The 16567-nt window shown below is 40.6% G+C and overlaps 1 long non-coding RNA gene across 1 annotated transcript in view; it reads left to right on the top strand.

The window, feature by feature from the left end:
* The window catches only part of LOC307016869, a 305672-nt gene that overhangs the window by 286071 nt on the left and 3034 nt on the right, over positions 1 to 16567 (top strand). The window lies entirely within an intron of this gene.

The raw sequence follows: 16567 nt of genomic DNA on the forward strand, positions 1-16567 counted from the left end.
AGTTATAAACATCAGCGTGTCATTTGATGGCACATGGCAAAAGCGAGGCTTCACATCCCATTATGGGATCGGTGTGTGCATTGACATCCTTACTGGATTGGTGATAGACTATGAAATCCTATCATCCTATTGCCATGCTTGTGCTCTAAAGGGAAATGCCAAGCAAGAGCAAAAGATTACAGAAGAGGAGTATGACAGTTGGCGACAGACACATAGTGATTGTGCAAGAAACTTTGCAAGGTCAAGCAAGGCAATGGAGCAGGAGTCAGCCAAGAGGATGTGGGCCAGGTCTGTGAATCGCCACCAGGTGCGGTACACAGAGATGTTGTCAGATGGGGATAGCGCAGCATTTAGGGAGGTGGTTGCACTGAACCCATACCCTGGGCATGAAGTGGTGAAATTAGAGTGCATTAATCATGCCCACAAGCGAATGGGTACAGCACTCAGAAAAATGAGTTCACAGAAAAAGTTAGGAGGGAAGGGTGTAGGGAAGCTGACTGCAAAGAAATGCAAAACTTTGCAAAATTATTACAGGGGGGCAATTCTCAACAACCAGGGTTCAATCGATAAAATGAAGGGAGAAATATGGGCAGGTCTCCTCCACGGCATGTCTACTGATGACAGCCCCTTACACACCAGGTGCAATCCCTCCTGGTGTTGGTATAGGAAAGCAGAGGATAATGGGGAAACACCTGGTAGCCACAAAGAACATGCTGGAAACTTTTTAAAGCGAGAGGTGGGGGAGAAGCTTATCCCTGTGTACCACCGCATGTCAAGTGACAGCCTGCTCCAGAGAATGCAGCATGGAGGTACTCAAAATGCCAATGAGTGCCTCAACTCTGTGATATGGGCGCGGTGTCCAAAAACGGTCTTTGTGGGGAAAAGCAGGGTTGAGGCAGCTGCAAGTATGGCCATCTCCACCTTTAATGAAGGTGCCTCTGCCATGCTGGCTGTTATGGAGAAGTTGTGGCTCCAGAGCACAGCTGTTACTGTCAGCGCAATGAGACAAAGTGATTTGCTGAGAATTTCAAAAGCTGCGGCCATTACATCTGCTAGTTTGAAATATAGGCGCAAGAGTCTAAGCACAGCAAAAAAGGTGAAAAGACATCAGCAGGAGATGCAGGAGGGGCCTACTTATGGAGCAGGCATGGACTAGGGTGGCAGTTCTGCAGTGTGTGTGTTACTGTGGTCGTAGTGTGTGTGTGTTACTGTGGTTTTGTTCATCAGGTACATACTGTGTTACTCAGTTTTCAGTTGTATTGTGTTTTATATGTTCTATATTGTTGTTGTTGTAAGTATTAGATTAGATATTGTGTCTGAAAATAGTTTCTTCCAATAAAAAAAATATGGAATTTGACAATACATATATTTAAAGGTCGTTTTCTCAAAATGAGTTTTTTCTCCTACTCTGAGCACAACATTTCCACTTCAGTAGCACGTAGACACACCAAACCTTCCAGTTATATTCCTATCCATATTCTGAAGGCTTTTACAGAAGGGTTTGTTCATTTATCATTCATAGCCTGAATTATATAACATTTTATACCTAAAAACATGGCGAAAATTGATATTTTAGGGCTGTTGACAGTATTTTCTGATTTATTTAATGATAAAAAGAGATATAAAAAATCCCTTCTGTAAAAGCCTTCAATTCTAATATGACAACAAAATGAAACAAGAATTTTGAACCTGGCTTTATCCAATAAAAAAAATTCGTTTCCTGAAATGTGTTAAAATCTGCGCATATTTAATGAGATTATGGCTAATTTGCATATTTAAACATGCTATTTCTGAAAACTTGTAATACAAAAAACAATTGCCTTATTGTAAGTAATTAACTGGAGAAATTTATAGCTGATATCTTTAAGTTAAAAAAATTACCCTATTCACCTGTAGTGTCTCGCCTTAAGTACAATTTTGAGAATGTCAATGTTATGCTACCTTGTAATTATACTCAACTACAATTAAGATGTTAATAGTGTACTTTTACTCCGCTAAATTTACGTACAGTAGTACCTTTAGTCACTTTGCAAAAATGGATACATGCTAAATAAAAAAAAGGATTTTAGTCACACCTGGATTAAATTAACTTGCTACCCAGAAGTAAATAAAGGAATTACAATGTGTTACACCTTTTACAAGCTTGATAAACACATCAATAATTATAATCAAAATATATCATACTGTATGTATTATTCTGAGATGGACCAATCTACACATTGACTACTTTTACTTTTGGTACTTTAACTATATTTTGATGCTAATACTATTGTACTTTGAATGCAGGACTTTTACTGTAAGTATTCCTACATTCTGGTAAGTTACATTCTTTTACTTCAGGACACTGAACAAACTGAAACGTTGACTTTAATTAAACATATGTCAAAAAATGTTATATAACTGTATTAGGTTAGTTGAAAGCAATAACATTACGTTGAACCGATTTAAACTTAATAGTATTGCTTTCAACTCACCTAATACAGTTATGTGAAATCTGTTGACATAATACATTTAATTAAAAAGTCAATGCTTCAGTTTTTTCAGTGTACAAGAACTAAGTCCTTTTGCCACCTCTGCTGTTTCCGATGTTTGTTCTGTAATGTTATAAGTTTAGTCTATTCCTGACACAATTCAATTGTTTGCATGTTTGTCCGTAAATGGAGGAGATCCCTGTTGTGACCTTTTCTAAAGTATTTTTCATGTGTTCCTTTTAAAGGTTATGTGTTGAAGGAGTATTATGTTTCCATCTGAAATGAAGCACACTATGACTCATTTGTCAGATATTTTTACTTACAGTTACCTTAATAATTGTTTCCAACTCACTTTTTCTCTTGACAGTTTCACAGGTACAAGACTTCACTTCACATTACACAGCTGTTCATGGGAGAATATTCTTAAAGTAATGCACAAGTTAAAAAAGAAAACCTGATCTGATTGAAATCCAGTAACTGAAAGTAACTAAGAACATTTACTCAAGTATTGTACTTACAGTAAGTACTTTTTTTGATGCATTTGTACTTTACCTATGTATTTACATTTAATGCTACTTTATACTTCTACGTCACTACATCTCAGAGGTAAATATTGTACTTTATTTATTTAACACTCTCTGTATAACTAAAAACACATGATAGGCAGTACTGTTCATCTAACCAGTATTTCAAGTATTATATATTTGGTCCACATTGACAAACTATAATACTAAGATACTCTCACATGTATGAAAACAGGATAAAATGATAACCATAATAATATAATACTGTGAAACCATCCATAACGAGTTCATTTTTACTTGAAGTATATTTTGCTGATAATTTATCTGCACTATATTTAAGTATATGTTGATGGTAATACTTTTGTACTTTGAACATTTACTTGTAATTGTAAGATATTTAAACCTATTTAACTTTAAGACAATCATTTTTGTACTTTTACTTAGGTATAGGATCAGAGTACTACTGTACTTCCAGCGCTGTTGAAATCAGAAATACTATCTGCTAACTGGGTTAGAGGGAACTCCATAACTTCTGCATTGCGACACCGATTAAATCTCTGTTTTTCGTAATCAACCACAATAGCCGCATTGTGACTTCGACTGTTGCATTCACAGGCAGCTGGAAAGAAAACTAATGTTGGCTTCCTATCATTGCTAACCAGGAAGAATCTTATCATTTCTGGTAAGGCTGACAGGAAGAGGACAGTGGAAAATAGGCACTGAATGCAGAGGAGAGCTACAATGAGAGAGAAAATCAGACAAACACAGACTGCTGAGATCTGGTGCAACACACCTGTCATGTGCAATATATACACTTCTTTTGGCAATTCTACTGTGCACTAACCATACAAATGTTGTATCTCAAACCTTTATATGTTCACTTATCTATTTAAATGCTGCTACTCATTTTCAAGCCATGGATGAGTATTTATTGTTATTTCATTTTTTATTTCTAATGTGTGATTTTTCTCTATATTTAACATGTTGGCTTCTTCTTTATTGCTTGCCTTTTATCTGCTATGCCACTTTTGCTGTACCGCTGTAAATATCCCTGCTGCTGGACTAATAAAATAATTCTGATTCTGAGAAAGCTGTGTTTATAACGTGTTCCAATAGTGAGGTCAGTTGTTCTTGATTATGGCGTGTGTCACAATCGGCTGTAATAACTTTCAGGTGGATCAGTAGTAATTTAATCAGTCGGCTATGCTCCAGCTTTTTCTCTAAGCCTTGCACAATAGCAGTCACATAAACTGTAAAGCTGACCTCTCCTCTCAGGATAGAGGTCACGTCAGGAATTTCACAGCTATTTATTGCTGTGTGGAGAAATATATATATATATATATACGTGTGCACTGAAAAAACAGAAAATTTGACTTTAATTAAATGTATTATCTCCACAGATTTCACATAACTGTATTAGGTTAGTTGAGAGCAATACTATTAAGTTGAACTGTATATGTTTTGTTTAAACTTAATATTATTGCTTTACAACTAACCGAATACAGCTATGTGAAATCTGTTGACTTAATACATTTCAGTCATACAACTCACATGTTTCTTAATATGTTTATTAGAAGCAGCATATAGTTTGAGTTTGGCGTCTAGGCTCGGGCTTCATCACTCCACAGACTTACAAAGAACATTGAGTGATGATTAGATAACTCTCCCCCAACACGGCATGGAGATTACATACCTATCGACCAAAACTGCGAGGACTGAGAGCCTGACACTGGTGATATTAGTCTGATAAGTAGAGGGCCTGGCGAAACTGCCACGTGGCCATTCCCCCTAAGCACCGTGGCTTTGAGGGGAAAAAGCCATCCCCTTAAGCACCGTGGCTTTGAGGGGAATATAATATCTAGTGAAACTGTTATGTGAAAGCCAGGGAACAGCCCGAAAAACCATTCCCCTTAAGCACTGTGGCTTTGCGGGGAAAATACTACCTAGTGAACCTGCTATGTGAAGGCCCGGGAACAGCCTGAAAAGCCATCCCCCTTAAGCACCGCAGCTTTCAGGGGAATATACTACCTAGTTATTGCTATGTGAAGGCCCGGGAACAGCCTGAAAAGCCATCCCCCTTAACCTGTTAAGCCCGAGAGGACCCTAATCCAGGTCTGGCGGGTAGTTACTGTGTATCAGGGCTTCTTAATATTTAAAAACCTATTAATGTGTCATACTCACAGGGCCGTATCCAGGATTTCCTAAATACCGAGGTCCAAACATGCTAGGGGGATTCGGGGGATCCCCCGAGTGCTTTTTAAGTCCTGTGGGGGGTCACACATTGGATAATATATTGATTTCAAACCATGTCAGTGGGCTGACAATGTCAGCATAAATTATTTTTGAAAGTGTAATGCGAATCAGTTGATTGTTACTATTAATGATCTGGACATGCAGAAGAGGCTAAAATGATCACAAAACATTGTCAACATTCATTTTCCATGTCTCTCTCCTTTCCATAACCTGCAGCCTCTCTTCCATCTTCTTTAGTCTCTCTGTCTTCTTCCTGTTCATTACTCTCTCTGTCCTCTACTCTTTCTCTTTGTTAAATCTCTCCCTCGTTGTTCACTTTTTGCTCCTTCTCACTTGTGGCTCCTGCCAGTGAATTAAAAGCAATTAAGCCATTTAGTTCATTTCACTTGTTTGCATTCTTTTTTGTATTTAAATCTGTTTTGTTTCATAACTGCAATAGATGTATGTTGTTTAACAATTATGCCTATTGTCTATTGTAAATGAAGACTATTGTTATTGATGGATAGATAGATAAATAGATGGGGTTATTAAGCCTACATTATTTTGTGTGACTGCTCTCTCTCTCTCTCTCTCTCTCTCTCTCTCTCTCTCTCTCTCTCTCTCTCTCTCTCTCTCTCTCTCTCTCTCTCTCTCTCTCTCTCTCTCTCTCTCTCTCTCTCTCTCTCTCTCTCTCTCTCTCTCTCTCTCTCTCTCTCTCTCTCTCTCTCTCTCTCTCTCTCTCTCTCTCTCTCTCTCTCTCTCTCTCTCTCTCTCTCTCTCTCTCTCTCTCTCTCCAAAGCTGAGCTTCAACTGACGTAGTCTTTTCATTATATCTGAGTCAGTGTAAAAAGAAAACAATGCAATGTTATATCTTCAATGTTTTACTCAAATGGAAATGAAAGTAAAGCATTACAAGGTTTGTTAAAAGGTAATCCTTCTGACATTGGATGAACGTAATTAACTTTAGCTCTCTAGCTAGTTTATTCACGCAATTTCAACCAAAGTAGCCTATAGCTGCAATATAAGTTAGTGTGCATGTTGTCGGACGTCCACTGACTAACGTAGAGCGTTCACGCAGGATCTGCAGGTCATATGATGTCCTCTGAGGAACAGAAACACAAGCAGCCCTCGGGACTCAGATCTCTAGATACTTCATCACTCCTTCGCTGCTCCGATACAAGTCCGGGCTGCGGTGTTTTGTTGATACATGTCGTCTTCTTCTGTTTGCTTTAATCGAGGCTACGTAGTTATGCAGCGCCCCCATCGTCAGTTAATGGAAGTACTGCAAAGAACCCCGTTTAGTGCAATTATTTCACAAGTTTTGTATACACAGCTCAAAAAATATTACCAAGGTCCGGACCTCGGTGACCTCAATGGTGGATACGGCCATGCTCACTTAACGGTTATAAACTTAGCTAACTGAAAATAAGAACCATTTTTACTGAAACAAAGCACAAGTCTCACAAGAAGCGTCTAAATGAGCCCTGAGCGAAAAAATGCTAACGCAGTTAGCACAGAACTCACGGTATATACCCTTATTACTTATCGTAACTGCACATCCAATCCAGCGATTAACAAACTACCTTAGCTGTTATTCTGATCAAAAGTCGTGCTCAATGGCATTAAAACGATAAAAACGCTGCTGAAGTTAATCCGTAGGTTAATCCAATGTGTCTGTGTCCCTTTGAAATTATTTCTGATAATCAATAAGCAATAAACCCTGCTTTTCCGTTTCCAGATGTCACAGCGAGAGAGAGCTTCACTCTCATGCAAAACTACATGCGCAAAGCCCCAACCTTTTGTGTTAACGTTGGTGTCTATGTGAAAACCCCCCTTCGATTCTATTGGCTCTAACGGTCAGAAAGAGATGTCAATCATCAAAATCGACCAATGTGTTCCAGAGAAATTAAAAAAGAAAACATTTCCACCCAAATCACCCCAGAGGTGGAGCTTTTTTTGCTAAACCTCTCTAAAAAGGTAAAATGTCACTTGTTTTGCATCAATCTCGATACAGGGTACTTATATGTTCTACTTTGGATTCCTAAAGCTTTAGTCTACCTTAGCATCATCCAAGGGTAGTTTTCACTATAAGTAAAAAATATCTTTTGGATGGACACTATAATTTACAGTTTTTTACTATGTTCAATCTGAATTTTCTTTAAAATAAGAAAAAACCTATATTGATTCTGACTCTTCTACATCCAACTCACAGGTTTATCATTACTTTGAGCAAAAGGATTATTAATTTAACCCTTTTAGAAGTGTAGTTATGGTCATTTGTTCTGGAAATTTCTTTTTCGAGCCTGAGACCTGAAAAACAGGCTCAGGGCTTAACAGGTTAATGAATAGTGGGATAGGAGAATTCAAAAGGATTTAGGAGAAGAGACGGCAGTGCTTTGAGAATCCGACTGCACTTACGGCCCCTACACACGGCGGCGTGCGTTGCCGCTTCAACGCTTCTGCCCATTCACTTTGAATGGGGTGACGTCACGATTCGCCGAACTGCATTGTGGGAGCAAAGCGTAGCTTCTCTCGCGGTGCTCGCTGCAAAAGTAGAGCAATGTTCTACTTTTGACGCCTCGATGGAGGCGTCAGCCAATCAAATCATATGCCAGTACAAGCTCTAGCCAATCAAACCGCGTGCTTGTGTGTCTGGGGCGGGAAATTCATGTGATTGGTTGTTGGTCGAGTTTCAGCCCCCCCCGCCGGCAAGCGGCAACGCACGCCGCCGTGTGTAGGGGCCGTTACGGCCCATCCACACGGCGGCGTGCATTGAAGCTTCAACGCTTCTGCCCATTCACTTTGAATGAGGTGACGTCACGCTTTGAAGAACTGCATTGTGGGAGCGTTGTTTCGCTTCGCTTCGCTTCGCTTCGCTTCGCTCGCTTCAAAAGTTGAGCAATGTTCAACTTTTGAAGCTTCTGCGGAAGCGTCAGCCAATCAAATCATATGCCAGTACAAGCTCTAGCCAATCAAACTGCGTGATTGTGTGTCCGGGGCGGGAGATTCATGTGATTGGTTGTTGGTCGAGTTTCAGACAAGCTCACCGGCAAGCTTCAACGCATGCCGCCGTGTGGACGCTGCGTTACACTATCGACGTATTTATGATGCGCCAGCGGACGTCATTAATGTGCATCTGCTGCTGTGGGGAGACTACAGTTTTCTATACAGCGGACTACATTGATGTATAATAAGAACAGCAACTACTGTAAACCCAGCGCCGTATTCTATAGATACTTTGCACCGCACTCCCACTTGTTGTACCTGGCAGAGCAAGAAGCACTCCAGCCTTTTATTTAAACTTGTTTAAAACATATCTAAATAAATATGTGTGTCCCGGGCCATAAATGCAATTATGCTGTCAGTTTTCAGATAAAGCCACGGCATCACAATGCTTCTGTATTATACAATATATTTATTTTCACCTCCCGTATTGCTTTCAACCCACCAGCTTTTATGGAGAAAATAAGTTTTATAGTAACCAGAGGCATGTTTCTCACTATTTTATTCATATAAACAACAGGCTACTGTGTGTGAGAGGAATCAGCTGTTTATTTCATATGAGTTCCATTGTGGCAGCGTCCATCACTGCTCTCCCTGGTTACAATACACAAAGACAGCTAACTGTAAGCTTGTCACTCAGAGGGGGTTGGGGGCTGGTGAACAGTATGGTCAATGTTTGTTAGTTTAAAAATATTTGCAAGGCTAAAGGTCTAAGCCAATCAGACATGGACTAAAAAAAGGATCAGTCTATGTGTCGAGGGGGAACTAGACACCCCTAGTCCTTTACAGCCATGGTCCGGTCTGACAGCGATCAGCTGTCTGCAGGAGAGAGGAATAGACAGATCACAGCATAAATATATATAAATAAAGTTAACTTGAGGGCCGTGGGAAGTAGGGGTGCTGCAGCACCCCCTGGTGGAGGACAGGGGATCTGCACTTCCACAAGATTAAATGCAAATATAATAAAAAAAAAAAACGAATTTTCAGCCTTGATGTAACAACATTCATAATTAAGTAAAGATAACACCCTTTTCACCCCAGTTACATTTTCCATTTACCCTGTACGATGGGCGCTGTAAGTGATGAAAGTGGGGAATGTTGGCTTATCAGGCGCCCGCAGCTCAAAGCCAAAGTGAGAGAGAGAGATAGATAGATAGAGAGAGTGGGTGCACCGGTACCGGTGGGGATTGTTGTTAGCTTCTGCTGCGCTAACGGATATAAGAAGCCGTTTCTACAATAATGTGGAGGGAGAGTTCTGTCCTGTCAGACTGAGAGGCTCAGTGAGGTAAAGGACTCTGAGTGTTTAGATAGTTCACTTTAGTCTAAGTTATCTCAGTGGCTCTCAAACGTTTTGATCACAATTTATGTAAACAAATATTTCAAAGGGACACCTTTATAATTATTAGGATAAATAAAAACAGGTTTGAAATCATTCCAATGTATACTATAGGACAGTAAACCAAAACAATTGTTTAAAACTGGAGAGATTTAAAAATATGCATAAATAAATAAATGTTAACTGATAAAATAAGATATGAATGAACCACAAAAATAAAACAAGTTAGCCTACATTTATTTGTTATTGGCTATGGTAGGTTATTGGTTATGTTCACATAAACCGATCTTTTTCACATGGGTGTTTAGAGTTGTATCCCCTAGATCAGTCTCTAGTAATTGGGCGCTCAAAGTGCACCAGATTGAAGTATTTTACCCCCGGACCCCCTTAGAGGATGTGAAGTCCACCCCCCAATTAAAACATGTTCATGCAATACTAAATACATTTGAAGCCTTTTTATATAAGCTGTCCACCATATCAATACGTTTCTCTTTTTGTAGTGTATTGGTCTTTTGTAGAGGTTTTTTATTGCCAGCTAAAATCTTGCCTAGGGCAGCAAATTGATCAGAACCAGCACCGGTGTCATCCCCACAGCACCCCCCATTTGAAACATGTTCCCACGGCTATGGTTAACTTTACTGCTGGAGAAGAGAGATCGGGGGGAGAGCTGCGGCTGATGGGCCATTAGGTTTGTAAACAAAGAGAGTCACACACAGCTGATCACCTGAGTGCTGCCGTTTCATTCAGTATCTATATCTTAATTGTAATTTACACAGTAGTTTGGCCACCCATGCTTGGTGTGCCTCAGGAGGCTTCACGCTGCAAAATTGACTCCAGTGATGTACCAGCTCTCCAAAGCTTTTTCACCCTAACAGATGATTGTCAATTACCTTATCACCAGGCTAAATCAAGTTTTCCTAGCAGGTTTGCTGGCACCCAAAGGGACCTATGTCTGTTAAAACCTGCACTGAAGACTGAGACCCCATTTACACAGGAACGTTTGCGTTTACGCAACGTATTCGTTTTCAAAAAAGTATTCTGTTCACACGCATTCGGCTCATTTAACATGTCCGTTGACACACAACGTGTTCTCACTCCCAACCCGTCACATATTGACGGATGGTCAGGGCCCCTCCCCGTCACTCTATTACGGACAGGGTACCCCTTGGAACGGGCAGGGCATGTACACTGGCATGTTATTTACGTTAGAATAAATAGAATGGTTTTGAATATTAGATGAGAGTAAAATCTATGTCACTTTACAGCCCCGCCCACTTTTGGGGAAACCAACGCTGTCATTTGAACGGCGATCAAGTCTGAAGCCACAGAGATCTTCTTTTACTGCACTTTCTTCTTAGAGGAAGTACAGAAACACGTAACTCTGGATTATTTTTAATGTTTGAGGTGCAATAAACGACACAGCAGCTTTTTGGCATGTTAAAACTAATATTTTCTGCCTCACTCATGAGAGTAACAGCTGGCGAAATTACAGCCTCGCCTACTGATTTTAATTTAACCATATATCGAGCCCGATTCTCGATTTCAAATGTGTGCTCTTAAATGATATTTATAAATGACTATTATCATTATTATAAGCAAGACAATAAATGGCAAAGATATAGAAAATAAACGTGTTTGAGATACGTTCATAACAAACGTCACGTGGGAGAAAATACGTTTCTAGCTAAATGTAATTGAGAAGGCAGTTTAGTTCTGTGGGAACGTAATTTTTAGGGTACAGGGTTGGATTTGTTTTGTATTAATTGATGTTTCATCCAATCACAGAGCGTGTTGGCTTATCACAAGGTTTGTCGCAAAGCGGACAGGCGTCGTCACAACAATAGCTGGGGATTGTGGCTAGTGTAGTCTCTTTTGCGCTCCACATTTCAGAGAAAACTATTTGTTTCTCAGAATTTAAGGGGAAAAACACAAAAGCATTGTACACAATTTAAACCTATCAATGTCGTTTAATTAACAAAGATAATATGGTGTTTTTGAGTTGATGAGTAGTGGAGATATCACTGTCAATCGACAGTAAGGAGAATACTTACTTCCGGGTGTACAATTCTCCGTTATCCAATGGGAATGGACGCTCACATTGCCTTTAACAGCTGCTGACATAAACGGATGCGGTGCTTCCATGAGCGTCAAATACCGCCGCCGATGGGAATACATTGCAATCAGTTGAAAGCTCTTTGCGTCTGTTTATGAGGCTGAAGGAGCCTCGGTGCCCTGACCAAGCTTCGCTCCAGGACCTTCAGGGAGTGAGAGTGTGTTGAATTATCGTATAGGGTTGTGATTCTCAAATGGTGGTACAAGGACCCCTGGGGGTACATTGGGGTACTGCAGGGGGTACGTGATATTTCAAAAATAAAATAAAAAAAAGGTTTAATAAAAAAATACCATGCATGATTACAAAAATAATCTTAGTACAATAATTTAAATAGAAAACACAATTTTATATAATTTATTGCTAGAACCACCAAGGCGGTCCTCATATAAACATGCCAAATGTGTGTATTGTATTTTATATATTTTTTTTTTTTTGCCGTTTGGACCCCCAGAGCGTTGCGTCAGCAGATCTACCTACCTTGGGACCTGTTATCGTTATCGTTTCTGCGTTTCCCTGTCGGCCTTGTGTGGCCGAACCGTCTATATCAGGGCTTCTCAAACTCCGGAACGAACTGCAAATCAATCCGGACCGAACCCTGTGTCCCATTATTAAAAACTGAGTCTGATGTAAATTAAAGTGGACCTATGCTATATTGGAAAAATATATTGTAGGGCCATACCTATACAAAACATGTCAGTGAAGTTTTTTGCTTGAAATACCAAACAGTTCACCCATTGTGCCTCATACGGCTCATACCCCTCTTTTGCAGCCCTGTTAGAGAAATGTGGATTTTGGGTCCTTAGCTTTAAAAAAAAAAAAAAAAGAGGAGGCGGAGCTAATGCCTGATCAGAATTCTACCGGAGAGAAAGTTAAATTCTGCTGTGATAAAACGCCATCTTGTTCTAAACCACATCAAAGATTATTTCTGAAACAGTATGGAGCTCAAACGCTTTTTCTCTTGCGGGTTTATCACAAGGTGAGTTCCTTTTTGTATTGCCTGCTTTTTAAAACACATGTGCTCTCCAGTACAGGTTAGCTCTGAGTGTTAGCGAGGCTTGCTAATGTAAACAAAGACAAGATTACTTCCAAAACACGTCAGGCATTGTTTCCGATAGCAATTTTCTGTGGGTCCACTGAAGATTTGACGTCAGATCGGCAGCAAATCTGTATCCGCTCGTTGTAACCCTGTTTTTAAAAGATTTGGGTACGGAGGAAAAGTGAGAGGGTTTTATTTTCTGACGCTGCGTGGGACACATATTTATGTAAAAAAAACCTTGTGAGAATGAACGTGCATATATATTTACTTGTGTGCTTTTGGCACGCATTACAGAGTGCAAGTTAACCGCAAGTTTACCTTGACTTTTTAATGCTTCTAATGCCATTGTTGCCGAGGTTCAAGGCATTGGCTACAGACAAACAGTGCCATTTCTCCCACTAGTTCAAGCCATCATACTGTATGTATGTATTGAATGTGTGTGTGTATACAGGGGCACCGTTTACCGACAGGCAAGTGCTTGGACCAGAAAGGGGCCCCCAAATAAGGTAGATTAATCCAATCCAATCCAAATTTATTTATATAGCACTTTAAAACCTCCAGACCAAAGTGCTGTACAGAGTAGGGATGTGCATCTCCCTCACTGAGGCCGATGCGATGCGCATCTCGATACGTTGCCACGATACGATACATTTGAAACACCAGGCGATGCGATACGATACGATTCACCGCTGTTGCGATACAGTTCGATACGATTTGATTCAACATTATGCGATACGGGGCGATACGATGCGATTCAACACGATGCAAAATAATGATACTTCCTTATACTGTATGCAACAATTCATAAATTAACAAAAAAGTGCTTTACATATTTGGTACTGCACATCCCATAATGCCGTTTATTTGTTATCTTTTTCACCTTAAAAACTCTCCAGAGTATGGTACAATTGTATAACACCTAACAGTTAAACTATTTAAGGATGCATTCCACATGATTAACAATGTGCAAATAACAACTACCATAGTTCAATGCCCATACAGCTGCCAGCCTGATGTGCTTAACACTCATCCATAGGCTAACTCACCAGTGAGCAGAAAGCAGTGGAGTGGTTTCTCTATGAACAATAAATAATACAAATAACCTTTCACAAAAAGGTATTTCATAACTGCTTACAGTAAGGAAGACATTTAAACTATTATTGGTAGTCACAGGCTGCTGTAAACTAAACACCACTCTCTCTGACAGAACACCTCACTGAGTGATTTAACTCATATGTCTAACTTTCAGGTTTCTCTTTTCAGCCGCAGACCCGATGTCGCCTCTTTATGTGCGTCGCTAAGTTCCTCGTACTACTTGCGTACTTTAAAGCAGCAAGGCATCGTTTACAATTTGTGAGTGATTTTTCAAGTTGTCCATCTTTCTTGAAAAATCCTAAGTGTTGCCAAACGTTTGATTTGTAGGTATTTTTCGGTGCGCTGTGTTTCTCTTTCTCCTCAACTTCCGTATGTGTTGATACCTGAGACTCTCGGCCTCCGTAGTGCGAAGCAAAGATCAAATATTGTCTCTGCGGAGTGCTGACAGGATGAGGGGATATTATATGAATGAATTGTTTTTTTACCGATGCAAAGACGCTACAATCGATGCATCGCGAGTTCAACCCAAACTGTAGCCGATGTGCATTCAACCGGTGCACTCGCATCTTGAACGACTTTACTGGCAATGACCCGGACCATTGACCTTGTATAAAATTCATGAGTGGACCTGAAACCAAAAATGTTTGAGTACCCCTGGTCTATATGATAGAGAACTGTAGCGGAAACAACCCATATCGTCTCTGTGTGGGTCTCAAACGGTTTGGTCACCGTTTATGTAAACTCGGGATCAATGTTTCCCCTGCAGATTGTGTAGCAGCAGGTTCACTTGGGACAGGTAGTGATACGTTTTCACCTGCAGACAGGCAAACATGCATGGATACAGTCAGACACCCACTGTGTGTGTGTGTGTGTGTGTGTGTGTGTGTGTGTGTGTGTGTGTGTGTGTGTGTGTGTGTGTGTGTGTGTGTGTGTGTGTGTGTGTGTGTGTGTGTGTGTGTGTGTGTGTGTGTGTGTGTGTGTGTGTGTGTTACATTAACATATACATTATTAGTAAGAGAAGTGCTATTGTAATGTGCAATAATAAACTGGACTCACGTGCTGCAGACTGTGTTGTGGTACTCGGGACTAGGGATGCACCGATACACATATTTTCACTTCCGATCCGATTCCGATAACTAAATTTGGATATCTGCCGATACCGATACTATTCCGATATCTCTGATAACAGTCTTGATCTTTCAAATTATACCAGCCACTTGATGATAGACCAAAGTATACTGGCACAGGAAGCACTTAAGTAGAAGTTGTAGCCTACTAAACCTCCAAAAAATAGCCCTTACATTTATGAGGACATACATGATCATCATCTTTACTGTTAACAAACTACACGCAAGCAGGATTTCAAGTTGGCCTTCAATATTTATTCACCTCAGCAACCCATAATGGGTAAAACATTGTCTTAACAAAACAAACAAATGAAGTGCAGCAGCACTATCTGAGATAACATAACACATAAAATAACAGTGAGGCCAGGATCAACCACTTTCACTTAAACATTGTCAGGTTCTTTTTTAGGAAGATTAGCATTTCTGCCCGCTCTGCTGTCAGGCGATTTCTCTTTTCATCCACGATATTGGATGCTGTGCTGAAAAGTCTTTCACTTTCCACACTGGTTGAAGGGGCACTCAGGAACTTTGTGGCAACTGCAGCAATGAGGGGAAACCGAGCATGGTGGTTTGCCCAGTATTGAAAAGGGCTGTCTGCCTCACCTATAGTTGGTTCCTTTAAGAACATCTGCATTTGTGTGACCGCAGTCTGGGTACCACTACCTCCTGCAGGTTCATCATGCTCCTCCAAAATTTTGTCATATAGACTGCTGAAGCTGCTTTTCATTTTGCCTGGAGGAACACCAGTGCTTGGCCCAGCTTCCATGCAAGCAATCTTCTTAGCTGGCTCAGCCACCGTTGTCCCAGCATCATCAGTGAGTGCTTGCTCCATCTTCTCCAGCTCTTGAATCAGGAGAGCCTTCCCCCTCCTGGCAGCTTCTCCACTTGTAAAGAATCTGACACACACACACACACAGAAGAAGAAACATTGAGTACAAGTTATACAGCTGGGCATGCAGGCAGACACACACACACACACACACACACACACACACACACACACACACACACACACACACACACACACACACACACACACACACACACACACACACACACACACACACACACACACACACACACACACACACACACACACACACACACACACACACACACACACACACACACACACACACACACACACACACACACACACACACACACACACACACACACACACACACACACACACACACACACACACACACACACACACACACACACACACACACACACACACACACACACTTCCCCGTTATCCAATTACTTTTAGTTTACATTAAGTTAATATCATTAAGAAATATTCACGTTAAAGTTAGGAATATGTTAACACTTGATTCAGCAGCATTTTGATTAAATTGCAACAAAAAATGCCTTACCTGTCCTTGTATCGAGCGTCCACTAAAGTGGCAAGAGCATAGAGTGGCTCACTTTCGATGTCGCTGAAACGCCGGTTGACAGCTTGGAGAAGCGTACTTTTCATTGTTTTGATGCCGCTGTCGGTATTGGTATTCTCTGCGAGCAGGCGTTGTAAAACTGTGACGGCTGGAATTACTTCGGCTGCAGTGGAGGTCGCCGAGCTGATTTTCCTGGTTAACTCCTCGAAGGGCTCCAGCACAGTCGCTGT

Source organism: Notothenia rossii (genome assembly GCF_949606895.1).
Source record: "Notothenia rossii genome assembly, chromosome: 8".
In the NCBI taxonomy this organism is placed as follows: Eukaryota; Metazoa; Chordata; class Actinopteri; order Perciformes; family Nototheniidae; genus Notothenia; species Notothenia rossii.